Source organism: Pleurodeles waltl, chromosome 11, assembly GCF_031143425.1.
Source record: "Pleurodeles waltl isolate 20211129_DDA chromosome 11, aPleWal1.hap1.20221129, whole genome shotgun sequence".
In the NCBI taxonomy this organism is placed as follows: Eukaryota; Metazoa; Chordata; class Amphibia; order Caudata; family Salamandridae; genus Pleurodeles; species Pleurodeles waltl.
The window spans coordinates 181,708,010-181,726,195 of record NC_090450.1 but is presented as its reverse complement, the minus strand read 5'-3'; positions in this window follow the sequence as shown (position 1 = coordinate 181,726,195).

Here is an 18,186-nt window from a genome sequence, read left to right as displayed (position 1 = left end):
TTGCCTCCCCACGCTAGACTGCATTGCTTGGAACCACATGATTTGCAGCTGCTCCGGCTCCTGTGCACTCTTCCAGGATTTCCTTCGTGCACAGCCAAGCCTGGTTCCCCAACACTCTAGCCTGCAGTGCACAACCTTCCGGTTGTCCTCCGGCGTCGTGGGACTCCCTTTTGTGACTTCACGTGGTCTCCGGTTCACTCTTCTTCCAAGTGCCTGTTCAGGTACTTCTGCAGGTGTTGCCTGCTTCTGTGAGGGCTCCTGAGTTGCTGGGTGCCCCCTCTGTCTCCTCTTCCAAGTTGGGACATCCTGGTCCCTCCTGGGCCACAGCAGCACCCAAAAACCTCTACCGCGACCTTTGCAGCTAGCAAGGCTTGTTTAAGGTCTTTCTGCGTGGGAACACCTCTGCAAGCTTCATCTCGTTGTGGGACATGCATTCTCCAAAGGGGAAGTTCCTAGTCCTCTTCTTTCTTGCAGAACTCCAAGCTTCTTCCAACAGGTGGCAGCTTCCTTGCACCCTCAGCTGGCATTTCCTGGGCTCCTGCCCACTCTCGACACTGTCGTGACTATTGGACTTGGTTCCCTTGTCTTACAGGTACTCAGGTCCAGAAATCCACTGTTGTTGCATTGCTGGTGTTTGTTCTTCCTGCAGAATCCCCCTATCACAACTTCTGTGCTCTTTGGGGGTAGTAGGTGCACTTTACACCTACCTTTCAGGGTCTTGGGGTGGGTTATTTTTCTAACCCTCACTGTTTTCTTACACTCCCAGCGACCCTCTACAAGCTCACATGGGTTTGGGGTCCATTCATGGTTCGCATTCCACTTCTGGAGTATATGGTTTGTGTTGCCACTATACCTATGTGCTCCTATTGCAATCTATTGTAACTTTACACTGCTTGCATTACTTTTCTTGCTATTACCTGCATAATTTTGGTTTGTGTACATATGTCTTGTGTATATATCTTATCCTCATACTGAGGGTACTCACTGAGATACTTTTGGGATATTGTCATAAAAACATAGTACCTTTATTTTTAGTACTTCTGTGTATTGTGTTTTCTTATGATATTGTGCATTTGACACCAGTGGTATAATAGGAGCTTTACATGTCTCCTAGTTCAGCCTAAGCTGCTTTGCCATAGCTACCTTCTATCAGCCTAAGATGCTAGAAACACCTCTTCTACACTAATAAGGGATAACCGGACCTGGCACAAGGTGTAAGTACCTCAGGTACCCACTACAAGCCAGGCTAGCCTCCTACACCAAGGATAAAGGTTAACCCGCAGCACCCCCATCATTGGAGCTTGAATTAACAACACAACCACTCAAGATAAATGAAGTATGCATATTAACCAAATCTACGACCTTTCGCCTCTAGTGCCTGCAGCTTATCTTTTAAAGGGGACAAACAGGCTTCAATGATCTCCTTGACTTGCATTAAAAAACAGGCATAACAGTTTGAACAAGCTTCTTGAGGTCCAGCCTAGAAAGATGACTTCCCTCTTGGGGCACAGAGCAGCAGTCAAGATCAGAACACGAGGTGTCTTTCAAAAGTGTTCTCCTGGATTGCTGCTTTTTCTTTATGGGAGGGTTAGCTGCTGAATCAAAAAATGAGACTTGCTCCGTAAAGTTATTGCTCTTAATCTGTGCAACTGGTTGGGCCCTCAAGACCAAAGGACCTAGGGCTGTGTCCTCTCTCCATAGGCCCCTCCCTTCAATAACACCTATGGATAAATCAGCGGGTGCAGGTTGCACAGGGGAAATTTGGTGCTTGCAGTGGTCCTAAAATAAATATTGCTCAACTAAATCAATCTCTTTCCAAACCACCCTGACAGCCCTTGCTAGAAAGGAATCCAGGGTGATACCGAGCAGGCCTTCAGACAGTGCAGCAACATCCTTAACCCCCGGGTTCTTTCACTTAACCATGTTGGGTAGATAATATGATAGCCACAAAACGAGAAGATACTACTGAGTTTTACCCAAAATAGTGTCACTAGTTGGAGAGGCAAGGGACAAAGATTAATGTAAAGATGGCTTCTTACCATAATAAGCATGAACCAAGAGGGTGAGCCTGGCCTCTTCTGGATGGAGACGGCCCGGTCTTCACCCCAGCACAAGCCTGGGCGTGTCTCCTGTGGGTGGAGGCCAAATGCACTTAAAAGTGCTAGTTCCCACCCTTCAGTGACAGGTGCAGGCTGGGGGATGATGTCCCACCCCATCCAGACGGAACCAGTACACTGCGTACAGCTACGTAACACCCACGCAGCAGGAGGCCAAATGTGCTTAAAGGCACTAGTCCACAACACTCAGGGCCAGGTGAACGCAGGGGGCAACACCCCACCCTAGCCCGATGGAAACAGTATACTGCAGGCAGCCAGGTAACACCCTGCACGGCAGGAAGTCAAATGTGCTTAAAAGCGCTAGCCCACATCCGCCAGGGGCAGGTGCAGGCTGGGGGCAACATCCTACCCCATCCCGATAGAAACAGTACACTGCAGGCAGACAAGTAATGTTGGTAATTCTTGGAACATTGTGGGGTTCCTTTGCCATTATGGAGATCACTCATACTCGTACTGCTTATATCTGTTATACTCACTGCCCTTCTGTGATTTCTCTGTTCCACTCTCTGTTAGGTCCAGCTCTTTTACCGTGGTTGGGCTCTCTGTGCTGACTAGCTCTCTTCTTTTTTCCCAGCTGAGCCCTTTCTGCCCCCCTGCTGTATTGCACACAATTGTCCACACAGGCTGTGCTCTCTGCCCTGCTCCTCAACAGCTGTGCTTTATCTGACTTTCTTCCCCCTTCCAATGTCCGAGTTTCGGAGAGAAAGTTGGGTAAGGTTAAAACTATTACATTAGTAAATGCTTGTTAAGTAGTTTGACGTTTTCCAAATTAACTCAACCATTAATACACATCAATTGCATAATATCATTTATAATTTCCTGAATATGAAGTACACAAAAAAAATTGAAATTTGAGAAGAAAAAAAAAACTCTTTTAACATGCATCTTCATATAGATTGATTGGGCATTCAAGTTGTTATGCAAGATGTAGTGACCAAGGGCCGGATGTAGGTAGAAAACATTTTGCGAGGTGCAAATTGCGAGTCCCAGCGACTCGCAATTTGCACCTCGCAAAATGTTATGCAGAAAGGTGTCTCAGACACCTTCTGCGACTCGCTATGGGGTCGCAAAGACCCACCTCATAAATATTTATGAGGTGGGTCACAGTTTGCGACCCGATAGCGAGTCTAGGCACTCAAGGGGGAGACAGCAGACCACCATGTCCGTGACTGCTTTTCAATAAAGCATTTTTTTTTTTCTCTTTGCAGCCCGTTTTCCTTAAAGGAAAACAAGCTGCAAATAGAAAAAATACTGAAACCTTTTAGTTTCGCTTTTTTGCAGAGTAAGCCTGCTCTGAAAAAAATGTTTTTGTGAGCATTCACAAAGGGGAAGAGGTCCCATGGGGACCCCTTCCCGTTTGCTAATGAGTTACCATCCACTTCAAGTGGATGGTAACTGCGAGTTGATTTGCGACCGCTTTCGCGGTCACAAATCAACTCTACATTGCGGTGCGACTTGCAAATAGGAAGGGAACACCCCTTCCTATTTGCAAGTCTGAAACACATTTTGCGAGTTGGTACCGATGCAAAAGCCTTCCTACATCTGGCCCCAAGTGCCTGATTTAGATCTTGGTGGTGTTACCGCCAAGCTGTGGCAGCGGCAGACTCGAAATGACCATCAAGTCAATGGCGTTCCGCCCGCCATATTTAGATTGTACAGCTCTGCAAGCGGTGAACTGTCGACAGATTGCTGATGGAGGGAGGTGGCGGTGGTACCCAATAGACTTTGTACAATGACAGGGGCTATGAAATGAAGTGATACACGCATTGTCTCTTAGCCATGTCTCCACTTGCACTACACACTACATAAAGCACCACATACACACTATCATCTATCACAATTCTAACACAACATAACCCGTACATGCTAAAAACACTAATTGACACACACACCATTGACACTGCACTCACACACAACACAACCACAACAACCAACACAACTCCGAACCCATCTACACAAACTCACCCACATGCATACCTACATGCATCACAACAATGCCTGCTGCACAACAACACTCACCTGAATGTGTCACACGGCAACACAACACCATCAATTTCACCTGCAAGTGACAGACATACAGACACAATCACACCACCAAACTCCAGCTTCCTCCACCTCAACCAGCCAATCCACACACACCCACAACCATACACGTACAGACTCACATACACAACAGATGGCACAAACCTACCAGTACAGGTCCCCTTGCAATGTGAACACATGAACACCGTTGAGAAGTGTGAATGTACTGTCATTGTTGTGCAAGCAGTCATTTGGCAATGAATACTGACACCACAAGGACATGTGTATTTGTGTGCGAAGTGCGTGTTGTTCCAGCATGTCCCCAGCCATCTGTGATACAGTTGTCTCCCCGACATATGCAAGTCACAGTGAGTTAAAGAAATTACTGTAACATGTATATGCCTGCGGTGGCTCAACCTCCCGTGCAGTGCCAGCCCAACGTACCCTTGCAAGGCAGCAACCTTTGAGTCCGGTGATAATGGGTTGTATTTTTTCCATGGTTCGGTTGCAGCAGTGGCGGTAGGTGTTGTCCAGTCGGGTCCAGTTGAAAACAGAAGTGAAATTGGGAAAAAGATGAGTTTCACCCCTTCCCTCCTAACCCAGAAGTGGAGGTCGGACCGCCACTTTTTACTTGGCAGTAAGGCACGTTCAAATCTACACAGGGGAATGGGTGGCAAGAGTCCAGGTGGCATCCACTTTTCCCTCTTCTGCTATCAACAAGGGCAGTGTTTCTTGGTGTAGACGGTGGATCGGATGCAAGCTCTTGGCTATGGGACAATCAACATCTAAATACGGTGAGCGGACCGTCCTGGCAGCTGACAGGTTTTCAGTTAAAAACTTGATGGCAGGATCATTCCACCAAATTCTACACCAGGCCCTAAATGTCATTTTGTGTCTTTCAGTGCAGTAATTCAAGCTTTAAATGTTTAAACTTTTAAATAGTCCTATTACCTTGAGTTTTTGTACACAATGGCTTGTTTAAAATATATAAATTCTTCAGTGTGTGTAAATGCTCAAAAATAGGCATTCTCTACATAGGCCCTGTTTATGAGATACACGATACTAGTGAGGTAAAACTCTGCATCCATATTTTTGAAGAATCTGCACGGAATTCCCAGTTCCCTGGGGTTTAACAAATGGTGAATGGGAATTGGAGAGAGCTGGGCGAGGGGGGGAATGATGTGGAGTGTGTGTTTGGGAGCAGGTCACGATGTAGGGTGGCAGGGCAGAGCAATCCACGTTTCCCTAGAAGGAGGTAGGTCAGGGCCTGACTGCAATTGTGCTCACAGCCCCAGCCAATCTTTAAGTGATTTTACCAGCTGGATTTGTAAGACTGTACAATTGGGCTTAGTGTTCCTGCACCCGAACTCCAGGTGCAAGATCACTAAACCAGATGTGGTGAGCGGGAGTGTTATCCCATATAAGGATATTGCTTTTGCTGACTATAATCGGGCCTCAGTAGGAGCAGGTCAGGGCGTGGGAAAAGACTTTCCCAACAAAATCCACACTCTACATTTAAAAAGGGGCATGCCAAAAAAATGTGCATCTGTTTATTTTGCAAATATTAGTATTCTGTTTCTCAGAGATCATTGCATCGATATTTTTCTAGAAACACAAACGATTTGCTTGTGACCTAGGATGAAGGAAGCATTTGATTCTGTAATATATGAATGGAATGTTCCAGAAATAGGATATTGCATAGGCATAATGTGTCCCACAGTGCATTAGACTCTCATTACTGTTGTAACTAGTGGTTTTGACTCACTCAGTCTTTAGTAAAATGAAGAGCATGACTACATTAGTAAATAAAGAAATGAAATATTGCCAGAGGACAGCATCATACAACAGGAAGTTGTTTTCAAATGAAAAACAAATTCCATGTAGCAACATTCCAAGTATATGCATTTTTGTAGACAATGGTGTTGTATAATTTAGACACAAGAAAAACTATTAATTTTGATATTTGGCCTATTCTTGAAATTATATTAGAATTTTATGCATGTGCATGCATCAGGTATATATTGAGTGTCGATTTCTAGCCCCGTTTACAACGTGTTAGTTTGCCACTTTGTTTGTGGCTTCGTGGTGGAAGCACTTGTGCCACACCAACAGAGAGGGCCAGACTGGTGTCAAAAGCAGTTTCGACAAAGCATCTCACAACATCCCACATCACCCTCCTATCTCTTTTGTTCTACTGTGTCTTTCCTTTCCATTTTCTCCTTTTCTCTCTCTTTCTCTCAAATTTCTCTATGTTTTTGCTTGCTATGTCTTGTGCCATTAACTCTACAGCAATTAAAACAGAGGAAGCCATTATCAAAATTCATGAACTGAACACCAATTACTACATTGCCCTCTCCCGCCGTCTGTGAAATTTTATTGGGGAAAAGTGCTGGTAGAGAGATGAAAACATCAACAAGCACTGACTCAAGTGCACGGTGACCACCGATACCAAGAAGGTTTCACTTCCCATGTACATTATTTACCATTCAGATGAGACCCTAAAGCTACTTGTGATCTATGCAGTTAGCCTCAGAAGCAGCAACAGCATTTTATCTCTTAGTCCACCTCGATCGGGCCAATCAGGAGCCATACACCAGCTGGGCAAACCCCTTACACATCAGTGCACCTCCTCACTTCTTAAATTCCACGAGAAACTGAAGACTTTACTTTTTGAATAACTGATTAAGGCAAGCTCTCAACACCTTCATCCTTACGCCTACATGCTTGCATCAGTGCCTGGATACCCTCTTGGGTGATTAGCCGTGATAGACAAATCCACATAACATAACACAAATACTTTTCCTGTCCTCCCCTACCCAAGACTTAAAGGGGAAAGTCCTCTTCTCTGACTGATAAAGTAGTAGGGGATCACAGTTACAAACTACTGCTGTTTGTGGCTTTCACACTCTTAACATCCAACAGTAGATCACTTCCAATACTCTAAGTGATGAATCAGAGGTTACAACTATTCCAGGATTCATATCGCAGACAGGCTTGCTCGGAGAGCAATCCATCAGTGTTAGATAAACCCTACAAGGAAAATCAGCACCTATCTGTCACTTGGGCAAGCCTACAACAAAAGTCCAATGAAGTGGACAAAAGTTTGGGATTATACACAGTGATACCTTGCTACAGTGGTGGGAGCCACTACTATGACTTTTTAAATAGCCTTAATGGAAAAGTAGTAACTTAAACTCTTAATGGTTTGCCTTACTTCTTTCAGAAAACTTATGTCCCACTGAATAGAAAAACCAAATAGATATCCGACTCCTTCCTTTCTGAAAAGCATGGACACTAAAAAGGTTATAGGTAAAAATCATCTCACAATGTTGGAGTGTGACTTTTAAAATTAATATTAACATGAAAAGCTTGCAATATAATGTATAATGAAGCCGCATAGAAAATGTGTTAATGTAATATTAATGCATGTGTTTGAAATGTGCCCACGGGGAGTGGCCACCAATGTATACGATGCTTAATGCAACTGATTAATAACGAATTAACAATATACTGATGTATGACTTTGTATTAGCCTTCAGAATTATGTATTAGGGTTTTGCTAAATTAATCACTAGGTCTTAGTTAGCAAGGGTCTGGGCCCAGCTGCCTGCTCTCATATTAACTGTGTTTTCTAACGTGCAATGTGCTGCTTTCATGAAGGACACAAAGCTGTACTTTTTCAGAAGCTAGAGATATGTCTGTGTAGCCATAGTAAATTCATTCTCATGGGACCCGACTTGCTCAAGGAGACATTCTTGCCGAATGCAGCAGTGTAATTCGCAACACGTGCAAGGTCGCATGGACTAGGAGAAGACAACAGAACTATTGACTGGAGCGAAAAGTGTAACTTTTCTTACCTGACATTCCACCCGTTGAAGACGTCAATCACCGGAGCCAATCAACTGCATGAGAACTGTCTTAGGTGAAAATTCTAGTAAGGTGTGTGATGAATTATTGGACAGAGATAACAATGCACCAAATATTGCCCAATGGGAAATTAGAGACTTGTTTGACAGCTTTGATATAACGGCATGACCTGAAGAGAAATCAGCCATTCTTCCGAGCCATTACTGAGCCATTACTTTGCCACTCTTGGAAGCCATTCTTTGTCATTCTGAGAGACTTTGCCTTTGGCTGTCGGATACTTTAAACCCTCCTCACCCTATTCCTTGACTGTTATGCACTTCTCCTCCATATGAAGGAAGAGTCCTTTCTTGCTATGCCCTACTGAGACTTACCTGTCTGTCCTGGCTGATGGCGAATCGACTGATGTCCCGAGGACTAAGACTGACGCTCTATGCCGACCCATTTCGATGGGTAACTATCTGAGGATAAATTGTCATTGTCTGTTTGCCTTTTCTTTCTAGGTACCAACTGCTCTTTTGATAGAGGCCATAGTTAGATGTTTTCTAAATTCCTGTTGCCAAATTGTTTTGCATGAAGCCCAACATGCTGATGCTAATTTGAGGTTAGTTAAGGAGTTCACTAATCCCGGATGCAAATAGACAAAGGACTGAATTCTTGCTTTGTTGAATAATGTACTAATGATACTCTGCTAAAGTTGATTCATGTTAACTATGTGCTTTGTTCTAATGTTCATGACCTATGCTTTGATAAAGTCTTACTCGAGTTGCCAAGTTATAGTGGTACTGATGTGCTTATTGACATTGCAACTAATAAATATGATTCTAGAGTGTAACTAATAGGGAATAAATACCCTAAATCTTAATAGATTTGTGTGGTTATTCATGGCTGAAAGGTCATGGTGTGTTTGATTCTTATTAAATGTTATTGAGTAACTGGATTGATTAGTTACTGTGAATATTGATGAGGTTACTGATCTGTTGATTGCAATGCTAGGCGGATATCTCGTTCTGGGAAGTCCCCAAACATGGTCAAAAGATTCATCGGCCTAAAACGTGTCTTCTTATAATATTAATTATCAAGGTTCATACGCGTTATCAACAACATTGATGATCCTGACACCTGCAAGTCAGTGTAGAGAAAAGATATTTGCCTCCTAGTTTTTGCTCCAATTCATAACGGACCTAAGGAACGAGTTTCACAAACGTTTCATCAGTCCATCCGCCCTTGGAACCCACTTTTTTGTATTTTCCTATGGAAATGTCAGGAGGAAAGATAGCCAATCCATAATGTTGCCTAATACATAGGACTGTACTTCTAGACTACTGTAGAGTACAATCTAAGATATCACATGTGCCTTTAAAACAGAGGATTTTTTATACAACCATATACAAGTTTTATTATGAATCACCCACCCATTTTTCACTTTTGACATAGATGCATCAGTGCCATTTTACTTCCGAAATAAAGGAAGTTCATATTAATGTGTATATTTTTGTGCTAATGGTAACTCTCAAATGTACATTGTAGCATGGCCACGTAAGTACTATGAATTTCTTTACTGCCATGAACCATTGACCACACATACACTTCCTGTTCTATACACCCTAAATGAAGAAGTTGATCCACCTCCTGACCTAGCACTGGGTGGAAGATCATGTCTGTTGGATGGAAATGTTTCCATCAGACCTAGATCCTCATTCCTCTTGGCCAGTTAATTTTAGTGGGGTCTGTAGTGGGAGTTTCCAGACTATTGAAATTATGACTTAGTGTTTCATCAAAAGAACTCTTCTCTTGAAAGAAACCAACATTTCCAGGTGGCACACCGGGGAAAAGATGAAGGGGTTGACCCTCAAACATAGATTCCCACCTGGTACTCCCCAAAATTGCATAATTGGAATAAATTCCCCAGAGTTACTGATGGCCCCAATAGCAAGGAGTCTGGGGAGGGGCAACACTGGAGCGCACCCAGCTTAATTCAGAATGGAGCCTTTTAAATGGAAGCTTTGTGGCAGTGTGCATTTCTTCATTTCTCTCTTCACCGTGAAGGGTAGCACTTTAGAGACATATTTGTGCTCTAGAAAAGGGGTATGTACACTAAAAGAGATTAAAGTAAATGATGAGAAAACTGCACAACTTAAATACCTCTTTTCACTGAACAGATAGTTTGCAAAACGTGGGAGCATCTGCACATTAGTAAAGAGGCTCTACAGCAGGTGCACAAAAGCAGTTTGGTGAGTGCAACTGGGAAAAGAAAGCAATGGTAGAGATTGCACAATCAAGACAAGTATGTTCCAAAGTAACACGTCATGTACAAAGGTTAGAGCTTTAATGTGTGTGCTTCGTTGCTGAGGCTTTTATTCACACTGGTAACAGTGCTGCCTTTACGGGGACTGGCACTCTGACTTCTTACGACTGTACATATGTATCGAGCAATAGGAACCACAGGAGACGGAGAGACCCTTAAATGGACAGTTTCTTTACTGCATTTCCACCGTATCTGCCAATCGGCACATACAACAATGGTCACATAATAGCGCAAACACTGGTAAGGCGAGTAGGTCTTGCATGGCGGTCAGGTCTTTGATATTGTCAAAGTGTTTGTAAAATTGTCTTGTCTGGGGATCCGCCCAGTCGTCGCCAATATATAAAACACATAATTGGCTAAAAGAAAAACTATTTTTTTGATCTTAAAAAGCATACTTTATCACAGAAGTGCCTGACATCTGAGAGAACTACTTTGTGCGTAGATGTGATCCTTGTGTGTGGATGTGCCCTTTGTGAAGGGAAAGAATGCCGTCGCTCAGAGTGAAGTTGCTCAGTGGCTGAAGTGGGCTGACCACCATGCACTATGCTGTACTGGACGGACGAAAACCATGAATGACATAACATGCCACTGAATGAAGAAGGCTGACTGAAAGCTCCTCTAAGTATATCATATGTGTAATTTTACTCACATCCAAAAATTCTTAGCTGACATCTAAAAAGAGAATGTATTCAGTTAATGCGCAGGCCTGTGCTACTTCTAGTGTATTTTCAATATACAAAATGTACTCGTCGTCCTCATAGAAAAACAAACTGTACTTTGAAGGCAATGCTCTCCCAGTGACTCACATTAAAACCAAACTGTGAGAAAATTGCTTTCTGCTGTTTGTTCTTGCATTTCCTCCAATGACTGTAGGTACTTCAAGGAGAGCGCCACTATTTTTCACAGAGGTTTCTCAGTGGGGGAATTTGTGAAGCAAGCCGTGACCCACTGAGAATGAGCAATGTTTGTTTGTTCTGCTCAGTTTTTTTCCTAACATCCCTTCTAATATGCCCCGACTGAAGGCCTGGAGCAGGAGACGCGATGGCACTGTGCTCCAGATCTGCAACACTTATCTCACAAACCAAAGACCGCGCTATAAATAATGAGCTGCCTGCATGGGGGAGGACTTTCCATGACGTCAGACGCAAACCTTGCATACCAGTGGCAGAAAGGAGCCTCACATGGTAGGAAAATAAAAGTCAAATCACGTGGAACAGCACGATGTTATTTATAATCAAACAAGACGAGGTTTGCACCTTTCATTCCCAATGGCACGCAGGAAGGCTTATAGTAAAAAGTCGTGTAATGTCGTGTTCGCATAATAGTCGAGCATTGTTTTGTTTATAAAGTAAGGTGATGAAATGGCAAATTATATAAGAAGGAAGGTGATAAAATAGCGAATTGAACGTCGCTTACATACCATTTCAATTAATTTGGATACATCGAACAAAAAAAACCTAATGCAGTAAAAGTGAAAAACTGTAAATATGCTCCCTACTGGAGGTAAAGAGATATATTCACTTGGGTTGCCCCAAAGAAAGTGTAGAGTTGTATTTGTAAATAAACAAAATGTCATGCCTTATGTGTTCGTTCCAATCACTTCATCAGTCGCTGCCAAATCCAAATAAAGATTTCAAAAGCATAAGTTGTTGAGATCATTTGAAAGCATCAAGATAAGTTAGATGTTTACATGCTAGTAATCTTGAATTGAGAAGAACAATCAATTAAAACATATTGAAAACGCACGTCGTGTCGAATATTAAAAAAACCTAATTGCTCATTCGATGACAAAAATGTCCTAAATTTCTCTTTATTTGCGATACTTAATTTAGAATAGATATTTACAATAAGCAAATGTTTAATCATAAAGGAGTGTAGTTTCGTTTATACCTTCATTGTTTTAGACTGGGAACATTGGTAAAAACATTATTTGGACGTCCTCCAAGATCTGGAGCCTAAACAACAAAAAATAATAAAAACATCATTTCTAATCTCGGGCAAGTAATGACATGCTTTGCTGTCTCACTTGCTAGACCACATAATCTTCATTTATAAACTCGACCCCCCAGCTACTCCTTCACACAGTAAGACTAAAGAAGAGCTACAAAACAGATTGGTTGAAAACAGATGCATGTAAAAAGTCCAATATATCCATCAATTCTTTCCTTTATTTGTCACCTTTGCTAGCAGAGGTGTCTTAATAAAAATTATTAATGAGTGTTTATGTATTTTGAATAATAAGTTTATGTATAAAATATAATACCATAGAAAAATAATGCATACATTTGAAAATATGATTACGAAGAATGGCCACCAATGTTAACGAAATGTACTAATCAATGTTTTAATAACATGAAATGTTGGATATATATTAGACTAATGCAGTAATATGTCATATTGAAGGTTAAGCAGTATGCTTCAGCTTTAGTAATTGTAGGCCTTAGCTTACTTGTCAGGCCTCATCTAAAACTGTATTTCTTAGTGTTTAATAAAATAGCTGACCAAGAAGTTAAACTGTGAATCTTTATTGTATTGTTTAAATGTGCTCATAACCGAAGCTTTTCGTGTGAACGACTGCTAGGAGATGATGTTCCTGATAATGCAACATTTTATATGTAATGTGTGTGAGACTGAGTTTCCCAGGATAAGAACAATGAAGATACTGACTAGAGTAGAATCTGCAACAATATTGTTACCTGACAAGCAGGATGATGAGGACATTGTAAGACAAACCAATCAACAACATGTGAACAGAGTAATATTAGAATTCATAGATCTACGATTTTTACTTTTTTTGGACAGAGTGCAAACATACGATTAACTGACCAACAGGGATTTGAGGGGTAGGTTAGGTAACTTTGACTTAACAGGAGTGCACAGAGGGAAGACGCTCATTCTGAGAGAAGACAGCCCTTTGCCCATTTTCTTCCTGACCGATAGGTTACTACTTTCTTATTGCATCTTGACAAGAGATGTGCTTAACTTTAGTGCTTAAAGAATTTGCCCTTTTAACTCTGATTCTGAATCCTGATGCCTTGCTGACTGACTGATGTCCTGAGGATGAAGACTAATTCTGCTTTGCTGATCCACTCTGAGGATAGGTATATCGAATTGATTATTATGCATATTTGCTTTTTCTTTCTAGGTACCAACTACGCTGTTTTGATAGAGCCATAGTTAGATGTTTTCCAAATTTGTGTTACTAAATTGTTTTGCATGAAGCCCAACATGCTGATGCTAATCTGATGCTAGTTAAGCATTCGCACTAATTGAATTACGATAACAGGGACTAATGCTTGATGAAATTATCTTCTAAACTTCATGTATGTTATCACGTTGACACAGGTGACTTTGTTACTGATTTGTACCATAAATTTAGAATGTGTTTTTTTCAGGTTTTGATTAGATTAAATTTCTTCCGCCGCTTTGTACGGCCAGTGTTGTTTCTGAATGTGTTTCATCTGATTTTTAAATTAATTTACATGACCTTAGCATTGTTAATATAGGGAAATAAACATTATAAACTTGTACTAAAGGTGTGGTTATTCATGACTGAAAGGTCATGGTGTGTGATAACTACTGACTCCATTGATTATTGATTTTATTGATTGCTAATGATTATTGATTATTGTGTATTGATCACTAGTTATGCACTGGAGCTATGGTAAGAATATCTTAATTGGGAGTCAAAAGGTTCATCGACCTATTCGCGTCCCCTTGTAAGTTTACTCATTAAGGTCAGACTCACTTACAGACATGGTAGCAGACTGATGGCTCGTCTCCTTAAGAGCTTGCCATAGACGTCCGGTACAAAGTGACAGGTGTAAACGGACATGGTAAGAGAGGTAATGGTTACTGTCCTTAAGAGCTTACCATAGACGTACGGTATAGACAAACAGACGTGGTGGCAGTTTGATGAGTTGGTCCTTTTGAGAGTTCATTATTACTGAGATTTAGATTTTGTTTTTCAGTGATGATAATTGGAGAGAAAATAATGTTCCCTTAAGTCCAGAAATGACTTTCTTCGATCTTGGATCCTGCTAATGGTTGTTTGAGGATGTTCCCGGCATTCTAGTGACATTGTGAGTGAAATAGGTTGTGCTTGCACAGCTTATGCAAATCACAGGTGAATTGTGAGATCTGTGAGGGTTTTAGGGAGTTTGAGTACTCCAAATGAAGTTGTAGTAGGAGTGTGTGTACTCCGCAGTATGGGAGTAGGGAAGTCGTCAAAATTCACATGTGTGGCGCTTTGTGCTAAAAAATTGTCCATGCGGTTGTTGATGTACAGACCCTGCGTGGTCTAAGACTCCAGAGAATATTGAAAAGTGTGTGAGACACTTGGTTATATGTTGTAAACTGTTTGGTTTAGTAGGTTGATCGGGCGTGGTCAACAAGTCAGAAGTGTATGAATTAAAGTGAGTGAAAGAAAATTTCGACTGAGATTTGGCGAGTCCTACGCGCACCAGGACAGATCCATTGCTCAGTTGAGAGTAAAATTTGCGGGTCGAATTTTGCTTGTGAATCTGGGAGACTGAGAAAGAAGGAGTAGCTGTAAGTGCAGGAAGAGCCATCAGTGGAGAAATCCGTAAGGTTTCTGAAGCGATTGTGTTACGTTTCCTGTAGTAAACCAGCAGATTTGTTTTTGGTTTTTGGTTTTTGACTAGTGCTCGCAATATTTGCCTTAGTTTTGTGTGAATTGGAGTGAAAGGAGGACGGGCCGCAAGACTTTGTCAGCCGCAGAACATGTGAGGGTGATGTCATTGGAGCCAAGCTGGGATAGGTCGGTTAGTGAGAAGGGTCGCGCACGGATTGGCAGACGTCTGTGAGAGGCAATCGGTTGAGAACATAGGTGAAAGGAATCTTGGGAATAAAAGTCTCTTCCTGATTTGATTTTTGAATAACAAAAAAGGTCGAAAAGGTGACATTTTTTAAAGCGTTAAAAAGTGTCCTAAGGGGAGATACGTATATTACAGCAAGTGTAGGCGAGGCTGCACCACCAGAAGGTACACCAGCCTACACTGTAATGGAGGAGAAGGGTGTTGCGCTGTGTCTTTGGCTAAAGCAGTGGTGCAAAATGACAGAGAAAGATGGGAACTTAGCGTTTCCTACAAATGGGACGTTCAGTTTGATGGTTTTGGAGCATTTACTGATGGTGCTATATGAGTCGAAGCCCCTTCCGAGACCAGCACAGTTTGAGGCATTAGCGATTTGGGAGCTAGTAGCCAGACAGCAACAGCAACTGAGATTTGAAAGGAGGATGAGAAAGGCAGAAAAGACTCTAGTTGAGGCTAGATGAGATTGTGGTCAGAAAGCATGGAGAATGGAGACTTTGCAAGGGATTAAGTTGTTTCCGGCAATTACGCACGAGAATGAGAAGGAAGGAAAGCTACTAGAAAAACTAGTAAGAGTCCATCCGAGAGTAAGGAGGTTAGAAAGTCTTCAACAGTGGAGGATGACTCGGACTATGGGGAGTTTATTACACAGTAATTGAGAGATCGACCACCACCATATACAGTGCATGAGAGTGGTCCAAGTACCAGTGTTAATCCGACAGCCCTGACACAGATTAATTTACAGTGATAAAGAGACAATTGAGGCGAAAGACATGCTTCATTTTGTGTTCAGATTTGTGGAAGGATTGAGACCTGAAATTAGCTAGATGATTAAGAGTCCTTTGATTTGCTGGCAAGCAAAGGCGATTGATGAGGTGTGGAGTATGCAAAATACTGTAGTGATGAGATTGAGTTGAGGCAGAAAAAGTTGAAAGAGAAGGCAATGGTGATGCAGATTAAAGCCGCTCAAACAGGAGTGCAAGGGAATTTTTCGCAGAAGTTGCCACAGCGTCAGCAGGGAAACACGATGTTTGAGCCTCAAATGAGAGGTAGAGGTCGTGGAGGCAATATGAATCGCGGTCCAGACTTGAATACTGTAGTGGTTCAGAATGATGTGCAGGGAATTTTAGAAGCTATTGCCATGTCACATTTGCAGAGCCGTTGAACATTGGAAAAGGGAGTGTCCAATGATGGTGCAGGAAGGTGTTGTTCAGCAGAGAAATGACATCAATTCATTCCAGAACGTGAGAGGACCGAGAGTAAGGGGTCCTAATCCAAATTTTCAGAATATTGTGAATCAAATGAGACATTTTCAGCTGATGCAGCAAGTGCAAATGCCCCGTGCACAAATGTCACAGTTGCAGCTGATGCAACAGCAGGTTCTCATGGTACCTAAACAGCAAGGACCATGGAGGTGTATACCACCCAGTAGCATATTTTACAGCTACTTTGGACCCAGTTGCAGCAGCCTTACCGGGTTGTTTGCGCGCAGTTGCCGGTGTTGGACAAAGCGTTCCACAGTGTGAAGGCATTGTGATGAGACATCCCCTGACTGTAATGGTCCCCCACTCTATTGAGGGTCTACTGACAAGGATGAAAACCCAGTACTTGACTGGGGTGAGGTTGACTAGATATGAAACAAGTATTCTGGGGTCACCAAATGTGTCATTGAAAAGATGTACAGTGCTGAACCTGGCAACCTTACTTCCAAGTGAAAATGCTGAAATTGAAAAAGAGGAAAATGTGGAGCATGATTGTCTTGAACTAGCTGATTTGTGCACAAAACCAAGACCTGACATTAGAGATACCCGATTGGAAGAAAATGACCAAATTATCTTTGTTGATGGTTCTTGTCTGACAGACAATACAGAGACACTGAGAGCAGGATATGCTGTGTGCGCAAATACTGGTACCTTGGAGGTTTCTTGGTTTCGAGGAGTGTATTCTGCTCAAGTATAAGAAAAGGTAGCCCTTACTAGAGCATGCCATGTTTCTGCTCAGTTAAAAGTTACAATCTATATGGATAGCCAGTGTGGATTCGGAATAGTCCATGATTTTGGTGAGTTGTGGTCACATAGAGGTTTCTTGACCTGTTCTGGTACACCAGTGAGAAATGGTGAGAGAATTAAAGAATTGTTACATTCTATTCAAATGCTTGAAAAGATTTCCCTGGTGAAATGCAGTGCACATCTGAAGTCGCAGAACTATGTGTCATTGGGAAATGGATATGCTGATCAAGTTGCAAGGTTTTGCGCATTGAACTGTATATCGTTCAAAGACAAGTGGAAACTGTTACCTGAAGAAGACGAAACTTGTACGAGCTATGCATTGAAAATAATTGACACTATTGAAGAACTGAAAATGTTGCAGACTAATGTTGACAGGGAGGAAAAACGTTTATGGAGCAAAATGAAATGTGTACAAAGACAAGGTGAATTGTGGGTTTCAGAAGAGGGTCAATTGGTTTTGCCAAATAGCTTGTTGTCCAAAATAGCAAGGTACTATCATGGTCAAGCACATATTGAGAGGGATGCAATGGTTTGTTTGTTCAAACATGATTGTTTCAACCCAAAGCTTAGACAAGTTGCTGAAGCAGTTTGCCATCGATGTGTCATTTGCCAACAACTAAATGCAGGGAAAGGAACAGTGGTTAATTTGAGCCACATTGGAAGAGCGGGAGGTCCACTCAGAAGAATGCAAACTGATTTTATTGAGATGCCTGTGTGTGTAGGTTTGAGATATGTGTTGGTGATTGTTTGCATCTTTAGTCATTGGATTGAAGAGTGGGTTCAGTGAAGTGGATAAGTGTGGCACAATGGTTAGAGCAGCAGACCCTGATGCAGAGATCTGGTCCAGGACCAGGGTTCAATTCCCACCTCAGCAAGTCTGGGGCTCAATTCCCTTGGACTAGATAATTCTTGCCTCATTGCCTAATCTAATTAATGGGTCCCACTCTGTAACTCTGGGCAATAGCTTGCTTAATCTCCACACCAGCTCTCACAGCGCTTGGATGCTTGGCTTCACCCTGGGCCTGTCCAGGAGT